The sequence below is a fragment of the Passer domesticus genome, chromosome 7 (assembly GCF_036417665.1).
Source record: "Passer domesticus isolate bPasDom1 chromosome 7, bPasDom1.hap1, whole genome shotgun sequence".
NCBI classification, from domain to species: domain Eukaryota; kingdom Metazoa; phylum Chordata; class Aves; order Passeriformes; family Passeridae; genus Passer; species Passer domesticus.
In genome coordinates this window covers 46,606,325-46,619,970 of record NC_087480.1, presented here as the reverse complement: position 1 = coordinate 46,619,970, position 13,646 = coordinate 46,606,325, and the positions used below count along the sequence as shown (strand labels likewise).

At 42.8% G+C, this 13,646-nt stretch overlaps 1 protein-coding gene and 1 long non-coding RNA gene across 2 annotated transcripts in view; one reads left to right on the top strand and one right to left on the bottom strand.

Annotated features, from left to right (window-relative positions):
- Nucleotides 1–13,646, bottom strand: part of ZNF644 (zinc finger protein 644) — a 74,705-nt gene that overhangs the window by 59,038 nt on the left and 2,021 nt on the right. The window lies entirely within an intron of this gene.
- LOC135305093 (uncharacterized) lies at nt 228–2,707 on the top strand. Its single transcript, XR_010366370.1, has 3 exons — nt 228–524; nt 828–1,612; nt 2,267–2,707. It is a non-coding gene; the product is annotated as an uncharacterized LOC135305093 (long non-coding RNA).

Genomic DNA, 13,646 nt, shown 5'->3' with positions numbered 1-13,646 from the left:
CACATACAACCCACAACTCACACACCCCTACCTTCATGTTAAATACCTCATAAAAACCTCCACCAGCCTTCTGATCCTGCTGCAGGAGCCAGCTGGTGTCCTGCCTGGGATGGTGAGCACCTCTGTGGTCCTTCAGTCCATTCTGAGACAACTCACTCAGGCCTTCACTTCCCAAACAAAATCTGTACTGCTCCCTCCTTTTGCTTTGCAAACAATTTATAGGGGGGGGGGTCACTCTTCCTTCTGGGAAGGAAGATAGCTGATCCTCCTCTGGGTTAAGAGATGCAGAAAAGGCTTGGCTTGTAGCTGTGGCCTCCCAAACGTGGAAGAAGACTATGAGAAGCCCAAAGTGTTTGCAGATGGCAGCCCAGGGCCAGGTGGAGGGGGCTGCACTGGGGGTGATGAAGAACACCTCCCTGTTAAGCAGAGTGGCAGCTGGTGCAGAACAGGTGTGGCAGGTGTGGCACACACACAGGGGCAGAGCTGCAGTGTAACACACTAAGCCACATGGCTCTGTTGGACAGGTATGGGGGAGCTTCAGGGAAAGTCACTCAGTGGACATCATCCAGATTCTATGCATGTGGGGGGAAACTGAGAAGGTTTCTGAGCAATTTTCCCATAGCATCCCAGCTGGAGCACTCCCAGGGAGCCCCAGAGGGCACTTCATGCTCAGACAACACAGCCTTAACAGTAACACAGGAGCACTTCTACTGGACAGGACAAAACTATTTGGCCTGCCTACATCTAGCAGTTCTTTTGTTCTGAGAAGGATGAGGATATTTTACTTGCAGGGAGGGGAAGCTGACTGAACAAGTCTCATTTCCCAGCAGGAGCAGGAAAATTAAATGGCTTGGGGAGTACCCCACTGGAAATGTCATATGAGTGATTACCTGTGCACCTAAAAGGAGAATATCCTAATATAAAATGTGGTATGTATCAACCTCAACTTAAAATGCTTCCTAGCTATGGGATCTCAAAAAATCGCCACAAACTCAAGCCTTGAGTTTAATTTCATTTAGAAATTAAAATTTTGATTTTTTTTTTCTTACACTGGGCTGGGTTTGAAAAGAAACTAGAAAAAGGAACTACCACAAAAGAACTTGCAGAAGACCCCAACATTTCTCCTTATTTTATATTTTACTTCAATGGAACTTTAAGTGTAAGAAGACTGGCCTGGTCCAGATTTGATCATTCTTTTCCAAAGCCTGGGAGACTTGCAGGAGTGCCTGTGCTTTACATTCTGCTTCATGGGAATGTTATTTTGATTTTTATTTTACTAGTATTTAAAAGCACTCACTAGAAGTTCCTGCAGCTGTATGGCCACATAATAACAGACAGCCTCTAATTCCTCATGCACGGCACTCAGCATGGTATAATCAGAAAAAAGGCCCCAAATCTGTTCCTGCATTCTAATAAGTGTGTGTGCCACTTTGCAGGAGATCAGAATCCTGTCCAAATTCTGCAAAGTCTAACAGAACAACAGTTGCCAAATGACAAAACCTATCAGAAGACACAGAGTAAAAAGGCACATCTTTGTTTCTGATCCTCACAGTGCCAGCCAGTACTGGCAAGAGAAGCATCAAGGTTTCCAAAATAAAGCCAGTTAACCACGGTAACTGCTATTAAATATAAACAAAGACATAAAAGTAGGGTCCTTGGAAGCCAGTATAAGAACATTTGAAACAGTGGCTATGTTTACAATTACTGCTTTGTTAACATTATGTACTCCTGGAGCTGTGCAGCTCCACTGCCTGTGCTGGGAACACAAGCACAGACCTCTGGAACCTGCAGCAGGAATCCCAAGAGCAAAATATTTGTGTGGCCACACTGTGGAGTGGTGGGAGGAGAACAGGGACTGCAGAGAGGAGCAGCTTCTTCCCCTTCACTGTCAGGCAGGACACATTGCACAAGGGAGCAGCAAGAGTACCTCCACTGTCCTTCTCCCCAGTAACTCCCCTCATCTCAGTAAAGCCAAATTCATGACAGCACCTAGTTACTTTAAAGGCTCTGCCACTCTAGTAGTAAGAAAGTATGTGCTGGCAGCCTAAACCAGGTAAAATTACTTGGAAGATAACATAACAGTGAGAAATTAATGGGTATTAATTAGTATGTTAAAAATACAGCCATTTTTCTTGCATTGACACAAAACCTGTATCCATTTAATTTAATTAGTAAAGAAATGGATGCAGTACTATCAACATGTAGACAAAATGCAGGGGGTAAAATGACATTGTATGGGTCTATTCAATACTTACAATTTCAGCAGCCTTGTTTTCTGCAGGTAAAATGCTGGCATTTTTCATCTGAGCACAACCTATAATGTTCCAGATTCTGGATGGGAGGAACAAGACTCTGATCCACTATCCACTGGAGTACAAGCTGGTCTTTTGGGAACTGCTAGAAGATTCCAAACAGAACTGTTTGTGCAGAATTGGAATGAACTGCTGTCCAAGACATGGCTATTAATTGGAGCATTGCTGGTGCTTCAGTATTATAAAACAAATACACTAAAATAATTAATTGATGTCATTAAACTGCCGTGGTGTTGAACATGTATTGCACTCAAACATACTGAATGCTGACAATTTATTATTTCAGCTTTTATGACAACACCTCTGTGGTAATATTTCTGCAAAATCTGTAAGATGTAGGAAGGGGAAGTCTGCACACTATAAAGTGCCACAGAACTGAAGACCTGTCAAAACAAAATGAGCTATAAAAACAATAATATTCAAGCAACATCACTCTCATTAAACACCTAATGATGCCACAGGCATATTAGTGGGGAAATGCTCATGAGGCTCATGAAGAATTAGGAGAAAAAAAAAATAAAACCCTTCTCCTAAAACCGCTTGCCAAGCTGTTTGAACATTCTGCCGCAGGCAGTTTCTTGAAAAAGATGGAGATGTGAATGGAGACAGGCAGTGACTATTAGATGCTGATGATGGTGAGGGCAAGCAGAACTGATGCTAGAGATTAAGGGCTGCATTTTGCTTTCAGTTGTCTCGCCTGTCCCAACATTTCATAGTATTTAAATGAATCTGTTACATAAGGCATTTCTCCTGTCTACACCGCTCAGCAGCCATATTCTCCTTTCTGGTATGGATTGTCTTGGGAAACTTGCCAAGCTGTGACAGAGCAGTGCATAAAAGGAAATCATGCTCATAAGCTGGGGGTGGGGAGAGCTGCAGGTGAACAGATTCAGTGCAGCAATATATATACACTCTCCTGTCTCAGAAACTGAGGGTTTAAATCAAAGGAGACCCAGAGTGCTGCTTTAAAAAGTGCATAGGGCTGCTAAAGACCCCAAACATCCCATTCATTTGCTCCAGGGAGGGTGTGAGCATTGTGGAGCAGAACTGCTCAAGACTTCACTGGCTGCTGCTTTGGCAGATTGGAAGAACAATTAAGTACTTTTCCTTAAGACACCAAAAAAGCCACATCCAGTTTTGGAGCACATTCATGCTACACCACACCTCCCTTACACTAAGGAAGGAATTAGATCTTTTACTTAAAGACAGAGGGAAACACAGGTGGACACTGCCTCTTGTAGGAGTAAGTTATTACCTGCCTGCCTGCAAGGTTTGGCATTTCCTGTAGAATCCAGGGAATGCGCTCGTTAATTTTGATTATTTATTAATAGTCAAGCTCGCAGGTAGCTGCTGGCTTTTCATTTCTATACCTCAAAATGCTTTATAAAGGAGATCATTACCAACAAAAGAACACAGACATCTACATTTGGGCTTTGGCATGGAAAGAGTGTCACAGTTCACCTGTAAAGTAGATTTGCCAGCTCAGCTTTACTCTGGCCACCTGCCCTGCAAACAATTAAATTACTGGGGGTGGGTGGAAGGATTCATAGCTGAAGTTCAGTAACACAAACATCTACAGGAGGGAAGGCAACCCTACACAGTGTTGTGCCTGGCTGGAAGATGTGGAGGTCAAGGAGACTCTCAGCTGGAAGTCTGCAACACTGCAGCAATCTCCAGGCATCCCCAGATCAGATTCATTACTACAAGGTACTGCTGTGGATTACTACACTGAACACTTTTAACTGCTCCATCCCTGACAAAGATTTACTATCCTTTCACCATCTTCACTTGTTATAGTAAAAGACAGGTAAAGAAATGTATTTGAGCTGATAAATTTTTTGGCAGTTTTGCACTGCACACAGACTAGGGGTTTTTATCTTAATGACCTGCAGCTGAAACAGATGTTTTGCTTTAGTGTTTTAAAGCACTTCACAAAACTTAACACTAATTTATTCTTTCACAGTGTGTGTGTGTGGGGGGGGAAGCTTCATATCATTACTCACATAACAGAACAATGCAAAAAATGGAAACAGATGTGTCTCATTTAAGCATGAATAAGGAAGTGAAAGATTAAGAGAAATACCATGGCTTGGTAAAGTCAAGACAATTTCTTACGGATCTCCAGTGAGTCCCGAAAGATCTTCCTACCAACTTGGTCCCTGATTCAGCAAGCACATGGAAGTGCTTAACTCCAGCTGTGGAGGTTGTCTCACATGATTCATCTATAATACTTTTAAAAGCTGTATAGTCAAATGAATGCTTTACAGGAAGGAGTTGAGGGATCAATGGCATTGTTCCTGAAGACAGTAAGGCACTTACTGTTTTCAGAAACTGCAGACATCAGAATATGAGTATCAGAATAGAAATGAAGTCAAAATACATTGTTCCTGAAACATGAGTGCTTTGATTTTCTGCAGCACAGACAGAGCATTGCAAGATCCATAAACAGCAGCCAGGGATCTGCTGAGAGCCCCAGCCTCCCCCCTAAGGGATGCAGCTCCTGGCAGCAGGGATCTGATGATCTGCTTTGGCAACTGCCTCTCACCAGAGACCATCCCTGCAGAAAGAAATGTCCAATTTCAGCTGCAGGGACTTTCCCTTAAAAAATCTTCACCTTCAATGACGTGAGTTTTACTGAGGGAAATGCAACCCTTTAACAATACACCACTGAGAAAAAAATTACTTGCAGGGATGCACTGAACCTGGGCAAGGGGTGTATGTAACAGTGCCCCTCCATTTGTGCGTCTGGTGGGATTTGGGTGCAGACAAAGAACCCATCTTTCATTAATTTTCTCTTAAGCCTGCCTTGGACAGTGAAGGATGAGCAAGTTTGTTCCCTCTCTCCCACTTTCACAGTAAAACCCAGGCCAAGAAATGTCCTTGTTCCAGAGGCATTGCCATGGCTCCCAATGGCCTCCAAGGTGTCCTAGGGCTCTCACCCTGTCAAAGGCAGGACAACCCCACCTGTGCTCACAGCCAGGAGTCAGGTGCAAAGATTTCTTCCACAGGAGATCCTCCTGCTACTTCCATTTCATCAAATGCCTGCTCAGACAGTTTTCACTCTTTGTTATCCCAGAGCAAATTATCCTCTCTCCAGCCCAACAGAATTATTTTTGGTCCATCTGCAACTGCATGCCCTTCCCCAACTGGAAGAAGTATAGCCACTCCTGATGTTGCCAACAGGAAAGAAAAGCAAAATAAATGTTCAGATTCCCATGAATTACAGCACTGTTAAAAAAATTAAATCCTTCTTTTTCTAGACTGTACCAATTTATTAGGAACCATTGGGTAGAAACATGGAGCAATATAAAACTCCTTTTACAAAGGAATTCTTAGAAGGAAAATTTTAAAATAAGGCTTCAAATATTCTTGTTTGACTTTTAAGCAAAACATTTCGGTTCTAGGAAACTGTCACTTTCCACTCAGCATTTTTAATATGAAAATAATGTTTCCTAATTTGTCACTGATTTCAGCACAGTTGCCGAGAGAGATCTGGCCCTGTCTGCAGTCCACAGACTGTGCATGCAGAATTAATACTCTTGTTAACATTACTATATGCAAATGCTCCCACGATGCAAAGAGAGATTTGTATTTCAGATTAATATTTTATGGGAGTTTTGTGTGTACATGATAAATGAATAAATGGAGGGACACAAGGGGACATGAAGAACATGTGCATCATGTGTGAGAACTGCATTAATTCTTAAATGTTTGCAATGGCCACAAGATGGTTAAGGAACAAAAAAGATTTATTATTGCAATTATATAGGCGGAGAGAATAAGGGAAGAAAAATGAGAGATCAAGGGAGTTGTTTCATGTTACAGTTTCTCCAGCTGCAGAGCTGGCTTCAGAGGTTCTCCAGACCCTTCTGCCCCCACCCTTTCCACCCTGCACGCCTTCCCCTGTCTGCAGATCACCATGCCTTTAGTTCTGCCAATTCAACCATCTGCATGATCAAGCTTTAAACCAGCTCTTAATTACAACACGGAATCACACTGGTTCATTTACTTGGTCTCTCCTTCTTTTCCATATTGAGGGCCAGTACCATCCATATAAAATCTCAGCACTAATACAGTGCTGTGGATATGAAAAAATAGGCATGTCAGGGACACTGAGATCTCAGAATCTGCGGGTCAAAAAGAGAGTTATGTGGAAAAACTGTCACTGATTTCCTGCTGTTTCAGCTTCTGGGTCACCCCTCCCACCATTCCAGTTGTCCTTATTCCACTGCTGCTCTAGAATGACACGAAGCTCCCTCACACTTTAACTACAAGAAATGTAATATTGTATTTGTCCAAAAACCTACATGAGTAAAAGAAGATCCCTGAGGGGATATTATTAACTGCCTGCTACTTATCATTGATGGTTATTCTCTGAGACAACTCTCCTGTTTAATCTTTATGCTCTCGACAATAACCCTTCTCTCTTTTTGATCAAGTGTTTAATTTTCTTGAAAGATTTTCTCCGACTTTAGTTATTATTGAAGGGGATTTTAACTTTACCCCAACTCTTTAATGGCTAAATCTTGCATATCCACTATTTCGAATAGGGGTATTTCAGTTACTCTAAGTAAATAGTTCAAGGATTTGGTCTTGATAGGTAGCTGGAAAATTTCAAATCAAAACAAAATTGAAATCGCAGTTTCTTTTCCACTTTAGAATAGCGTTTTTTGTCTCCCTGAATGACCTGTCAGTGTATTGGAATAAGAAATGGATACTGCTAGACTGCTACAGAGCATACTCCCATGTCAGCACAGTTTCATCAGCAAGAGTGGCAGCCCTGTATGGGAAATCAGTTAGCTGGTTATTTCATCTGCAGCTGATCAAAGATAAACAAGATAAAAAAGACAAACAAAGGAAAACAGCGATATAGAATGTATTCTTACTTTCCTAGCCTCCACAGACAATATTATTGCTAAATTTCCTCTAATTGTTTATAGCAGAACTTTATAGCAAAAAAGATGAGAAAAATAAAGGAAAAAAAAAAACAGGTTCAGAAGAAAGTAAAGACAGAAACCCTTGAAACTGTCTTGCTGCCCCTTCTAACATGTATTCTCAATCCTTCCCCATTGTCACTGCATTCCACAGCATAGTTTAAGTCCAGATCATCAGTAAATATCTAGTAAGAGTTACATTTAGAGCAGCCCATTGAACATGGAAATATTGCACCATAGGACTGAGAAATCTTTTGGGGAGGCTTGTTTTGTTTTGTTATCCTGGGTACTGCTGTTTCCAATGACCTTGTTGTCTGTCATAACTACAGTTTACAACATTCTCCTGTTCCTGGAGCTAGTAAATTATTAGTGGGCCCACGATTTTTTCTGTATTCCTAATATTGGTTCATTGTCTTCTCTGGTCTGATCTGGATGTCTGGGAATGCAAGCACAGAGCCTCAGTCTGCTCCTCCCCATGCAGCCACTCTCTTTCCCCGGTTCCCATGTTCAAAACAGGAGCTTGGTACATCATTCTTAGAGCCTGAAGCAAGACAGTCATTTGCTTATCTTCCTTTCCCCTTTTCTACAATAACCCATCCTCACTGCTAACCTCCCTCCCAGCACAGAACTGGCTGCAACCAGAGAGGTGCCAGCAGATGCACTGCACACAGCTGCTCCGTGACCAGGAGTTCAGGTGAGGAAAGACTGGAGTGCAAGTAAGCAGGGCCAAATGCTCCTCAGCAGACACTAGAACATATAGATCTAAATCTATACATCTGAACCTTACATATCCCAGTCTGTAAAAACGATGTTGAAATACTTCCCTATTTCCCAAGGAAGTTACTAGGGTTAATAAATGAATGCTCACATAACACCGTACTGCCAGAAAAATACTTTTCCTAAATCAACATGTTTTCAAATATTTCAACTGACAAAATTAATTTTACAAACAGGTACAACACAGACTATAAATGGTGGCTAAGAATTGCAAAATAATCCCCTTAAGATTCTTCTAACATTGCAAAATCTTTCAGACTGAGTATTCAATTCCCCTGTGCATTTCTGGTGTGGCAGTTGGACTCAGCAGCCTCATTTGCCCTCTCAGCATTAGATGCCAGAGTACACAACAGTATGGGTGGAAAGAACACAGCAAGAGCAAGGTGTCATCACCAAAGAAATGGAGCACCAGATTTAGGAGCATGATTCTCACAGCAGGTCAGCTGAAGTGGCAGCTGTGTGTTTGTGGGCTAGTACCAAGTGTCCACTACCACCTTACAAGAACATTGTGGCTTTAAATTTTATCCTGGTTGACTCAAATAACATACATATTTTCTAACAGTACCACTGCTCTTCATGAAGCACTGGTTCTGCCCCAGCACAGGACAAACTTCTCCACTATTTCATTTTCCTACCCTCTAAGGCTCAAACAAGAGGTGTGTGGAGAATCTTTGTGTGCTGCCCTTCACACTTGCAATCAAATCTTCCCTGCTTAATGAGCCATGGGCTGTTGCTCTGAAACAGAGTTCAGAAAAAAGAAACCCCTGCAGATGAATCACCTGGCTTCTTCATGGGCCCAATTCCAATCAGCAGACAGTGTGAAAGCAGAGCATCTCCACGAACCCCCATGCCTGGCTTTGACAAGCACACAGCACATGAGCCTTACTTCATTGCTTATTTCAAATATATACCAGAGGTCTCCAAATGTCACTTTATCCACAAAAATTAACAATATGCAGCCATTTCATGATTCTCCTAGTGTTCCCCCCTTCCTGCCCCAGTAAAACAGTATCTATTTCATGCTTCTTGATTTTTGAAGTGAGTGTTTTATTGCTTTCTCAACAGCACTTAACTGCTAGGTTATCATTTTTGCATCCACCATGCAGTAATCCTTGCAAAGACAAGGACCTCAATTCATCTTGAGAACTCCACTTTGCTAGAAACTGCCCCCTGACTAAGGGTTTTCCTGTTCCTTGGTAAATCACTAGTAGCTTTATTGTTACTCAGTCTGATCACTGCATTTTGGTACAGAAGCCATACTAGCAAAAGGATGCAAGATTAAGTGCTGGGCAAATGATGGCAAACCCATCAAAAGCCCTTTGCCAAACCTTGAACATAGCACAGGCAGGACACAGTGCTTAATTTGCTGGAAACACAGTGAAAAGAAACAGCCAAACAACCAGTTGTGCAATCAGCACAGCTTCCCCCATTCCACTGCAAAGTAAGCTCAGAAAAGACTAACAGGATACGGCACCAAGCAGTTAAACAGACTTGAAATGCTCCAATTTATGTAATGACAATACCCTTCCATCACCATAACCCACCTCTTCACCCTTGCCTGCCCCAGCTCTCCATGGTTTGGGAGCCTTTTTGAACAGTGTGATTCTAGCATAACATGAAGGAAATACCAGCTTTATCTTTTGATCATTTTTTACTCACCTACCTTCTCTTGCCGGCTCAAATGTCAGTCTCACTCAACTCCTGATTTAGCCTATAGTAGGTAACAGTGAACCCTCATCCTCATTCCATATGTCTATGAGCTTGTTTCCCATGTTTCCATTTTTACAGCCCTTAGAGGCTACAGGAACATGCTGCTTTGATTGCCTTTACCTTATGTTTCCTATGGGTCATGTGGGTCAGTGGCATACCTGAAATAAACTGGGACTGCTATTTCAACCATCAGTCACTCTGCAGCCGGAAGGCAAAGTCCTGTTGGCAGGGACACTCCAGAGCAAAGCAGAGGACAGTGGTGTCTTTGATGGTAACTGCATCCTTCAGCTCCCAGCTGTTAACAGGTATCCATGGGCACCACTGCTCCCCTGGCTGTTCCCATCTGACCATGTTGTGTTGCCATTGGAGCATTTTGGTAAACAGGACCCAGAGCAAGGTGTCTGCCTCTGCGACCATGCACCAAGGCTAAATCCTCCAGAGATTACAAGTCAAAAAAAGCTGTGGTGTTTACCTGAGCTGAGGATTTGGCCCCACAGTATTAATGTTACTCTGCCACCACGCAGGGCTCTTTTCAGGAGACACTGAACAGCATTTGATTAAGGCCAACGTGAGTGGGGTGTGCACAGCACGCAGAAATTCCCCAGAAATAGTCCTTTAGAAAGAACCACCTGGATGCTACAAAATGAGCCATAAATGTTGAGATCTCATAAATGTAACAGCACTTCAAATTGGACATCTTTGTAGCCCTTCAGTGTCTGCTGGGGCCACAAGCCCTGGAGTTGGGCATATTAATTCACCACATCTTCAAGGAGGCAAAAACACTGCTGAGAGGGATGCAAACATGTTTGCTTTAGAATGACACATAAGCACTCTGCCTGGAGTCTCCCAAACAAGCCTTCCCTTTCCTTTAGTGGCACAAGAACAGTGCACACTACATGCTTTAAATGGGATTCAAGTCACTTTTTCGTTGCTACTAGAGCAGGTACTGCTGGAGATAAAAGCAGCTGTCTCAGAAGAGCAGGTATGACATCTGGTACATAGCACCAAAAATAAATCTTTAACTTCCTCTCATACCTGCCAAACCTGTTCCAAGGAAATAAGCCTGGGAAATATTACAAATACACACTTCTCTCTGATTTCAAAGGAAGAACTGACCTATTTTTTCTTTGCCCATTTAAAATATTTCCTATGAGAAGATCAGTTTGCTAAAACAATAGGCTGTGTTTGGAATAATCCCAATCATAAAACAAAACTGCATGCATATGAAAAGGACAAGGCCTGATGTTTGCACTGGAGGTAATTCACGCTAACACTGCTATTTATAGTGCAGCAGCACCTGAGGGACACAGTAATGCTCAGCACACCCACTTGGTACACACTATACAAACATGAAATCTGATAGTCTCTCCCCTGCAGTGTACTCATCATGCTGGTGATTTATGGAAACTGGTTCTGTCATGCCATATAATTTGGGAGTGGTCCTTTGTGAAATCATTTTCGCTGGTCACATTTGTGTAGTAAGTATTTTCCATATCCTTTTCAACAGCTGACCTGGCTTACCAGAAGACAAGAGATCTGTGTATTGGAGAACATGACCTACTTAAATCAGGAACAATTAAAGACCCAGTTCCTATTTACACGCTTGTGTAAGGAACCACATCCACACACACACAAATCAAAATGAAGATGCCAGGAAATGTTTCTCAGTGCTACAATTCTGGTCATACAGGAGGGTCTAAGACAGGGGGAAACAATAAAAGGAAGTGCTTGTGATTCATTATTAGCAATGTAAATAGGACACATTTGGAGCCTGTCATCATCCTGATCGCTCATCTGCTTTTATTAGTCCTCATTCTTTATTCTTATTGTCTTGTTTCTGGGCTTGTCGTTAAAGTTAGTTATATTATAGGCATCTGTTTAGCATATTCTATATGAAAATGCAAATAGAGATGAAAACCACCCGTTAAATAAATATATGCATCTTCTTTGTCATGTACATATTTGACTGCAGCATGTCAAACACAAAAGAATTATCACTTCCTAAGTCTGCATGTTCATTATGTGCATTATTTTTCTACCAGCAGATGGCAGTTTACTATTGCTTCAAATAGGTTATTTTGTTAATGTCAGATGTTTCAAAGTCCTGTGTGGTTGGTAAAAAACTTTCAGCTAATTTCAAAGCTAATTTTTAACTCAATTTTCTTCTGCATCATCCCCTCTAGAAAATGTGCTCAGGACAAAGCTATTTGCTTCAGTTTATAGTCCTGCCACTGACCAATGCTAAGCACTATGTAAACAGTTCCCTGACAGCACGTTCACACACCAGTGGGTATTATACAGCCCCAAACACTCACTGCTGCCACCAGCCCCTTAGGGCACACCTCTCACTCCCCACCTCCCAGTCTGTGCTTGGGAAATTATGCACAATATTATTAACACTGGTGGCAGGGGCAACATGAGGGATGTGACTGGACAAAGGGGCCAGTGGATTATTAACTGCTGTTACTTTGAAACCGTCTGAATTTCAGGTAACAGAGAGTTAAAACTACCACCCGGGCAATGCTGTCTGCCTCCTGCACTGCAGCCGAGGAGGACCGAGGGCAGCAGGGAGTCAGTGCCAGGAGATGCAGCCTACAGGGGCTTTCAGAAATCCTGCTGCTGTCCCAAGCCACCCTTTAACCCAGTCAGAGCCCAACTATAAGCCCATCCTGTCCTCCCTAACAGGGCTGAGAATGTGAGTTTTCCTGGTGAAGCACTCCAACAGGGAGCACAAGTGAAATGAAGGGCTGGGTGAGTCCAATGCTGCTGCCCAACCTGGGCATCAGCTGGCACGTACAGACCTCACAGGCACAGCACATCCAGTCTCTTCCCAGTGCCATCCACATCCTAAAACCAGGCACTGGGAAGAAACTCATGCTCCTCTCTCCCCACTGACCATGTGGTGACACTGCTCGTCTTCGTTTCCTGCCCCAAAAACTCCCTCCATGTGTCAATAATTCCAGCACTCAGGTCGGCCTCATGAGGCAACGTGGTAGCTCACAGTTGGACTTGTTCCCTCATCCAACTCTGCCACCCACCACAGAAAACAAATGCTTCTTTTGGCTGCATCAGCCACAGAGATTTGTGCTGGATTAAAGCAATCATATGACTCCTGGCTTCCCAGAGGAGCAGAACTCCTCTCACCACAGGTGTGGCCCCTCACTACGTGGTGGTATTTCAGGCACACATCCATTCCTGCCAGCTTGCCAGCCACTGATCACAATGGTGGGTTGAAACAGTCTGTTCAGAGGGTAAAAAGGAGGAAAGGACTCCTGTAATCTGCCCACAGGCTGAGGATAGACTAGTTTTGTGACTGGACAGGGATTTTTTTTTTTTTTTTGCTCTGCTTTACACAGGAAACTGCCCTTTTCCTACGGCTGCACAGGTCCTTTCAAGTCCTGCAACTCTTGAATTTGTTCCTTGTATTCTCATGCTGGAGTGGCAAACAAGAGATCCAGAGATCACTCTGCATCTGATAAAAAACTAAACAAAGCTAAAAGTTCCAAAACAGAGTATTGACACACACCAGTTTGTAACCTGTTTTGGGAATATTGTGTTTTCTTTTACAGGTAATCCCACATAGCTCCTTTTTAATGATCTGCAGAGAGACACAAATTCACTGGTGGTATTAAATTAGAAGTGAAAAACAACAGAGACACAGATGCATTGCAAATGGGAAAGAGAAATGAAAAATAGAGGCAGGAGAAAGGAAATGTAACAACATTTGGGAAAACCAGGAGAGCATTACAGTGTGGGGAACAACAAGACATGTATACATGGTACCAGGCACAGACTGATCAAGGGAGATCAAAAATGTGCCAAGAGGAACAGGTCAGCAGTAGGGGGGGAAAGACTAACAGTTTTTTTCTGCTCAATGTTGAAGACTTCTGCAGATGCAGGACACTGTATACCC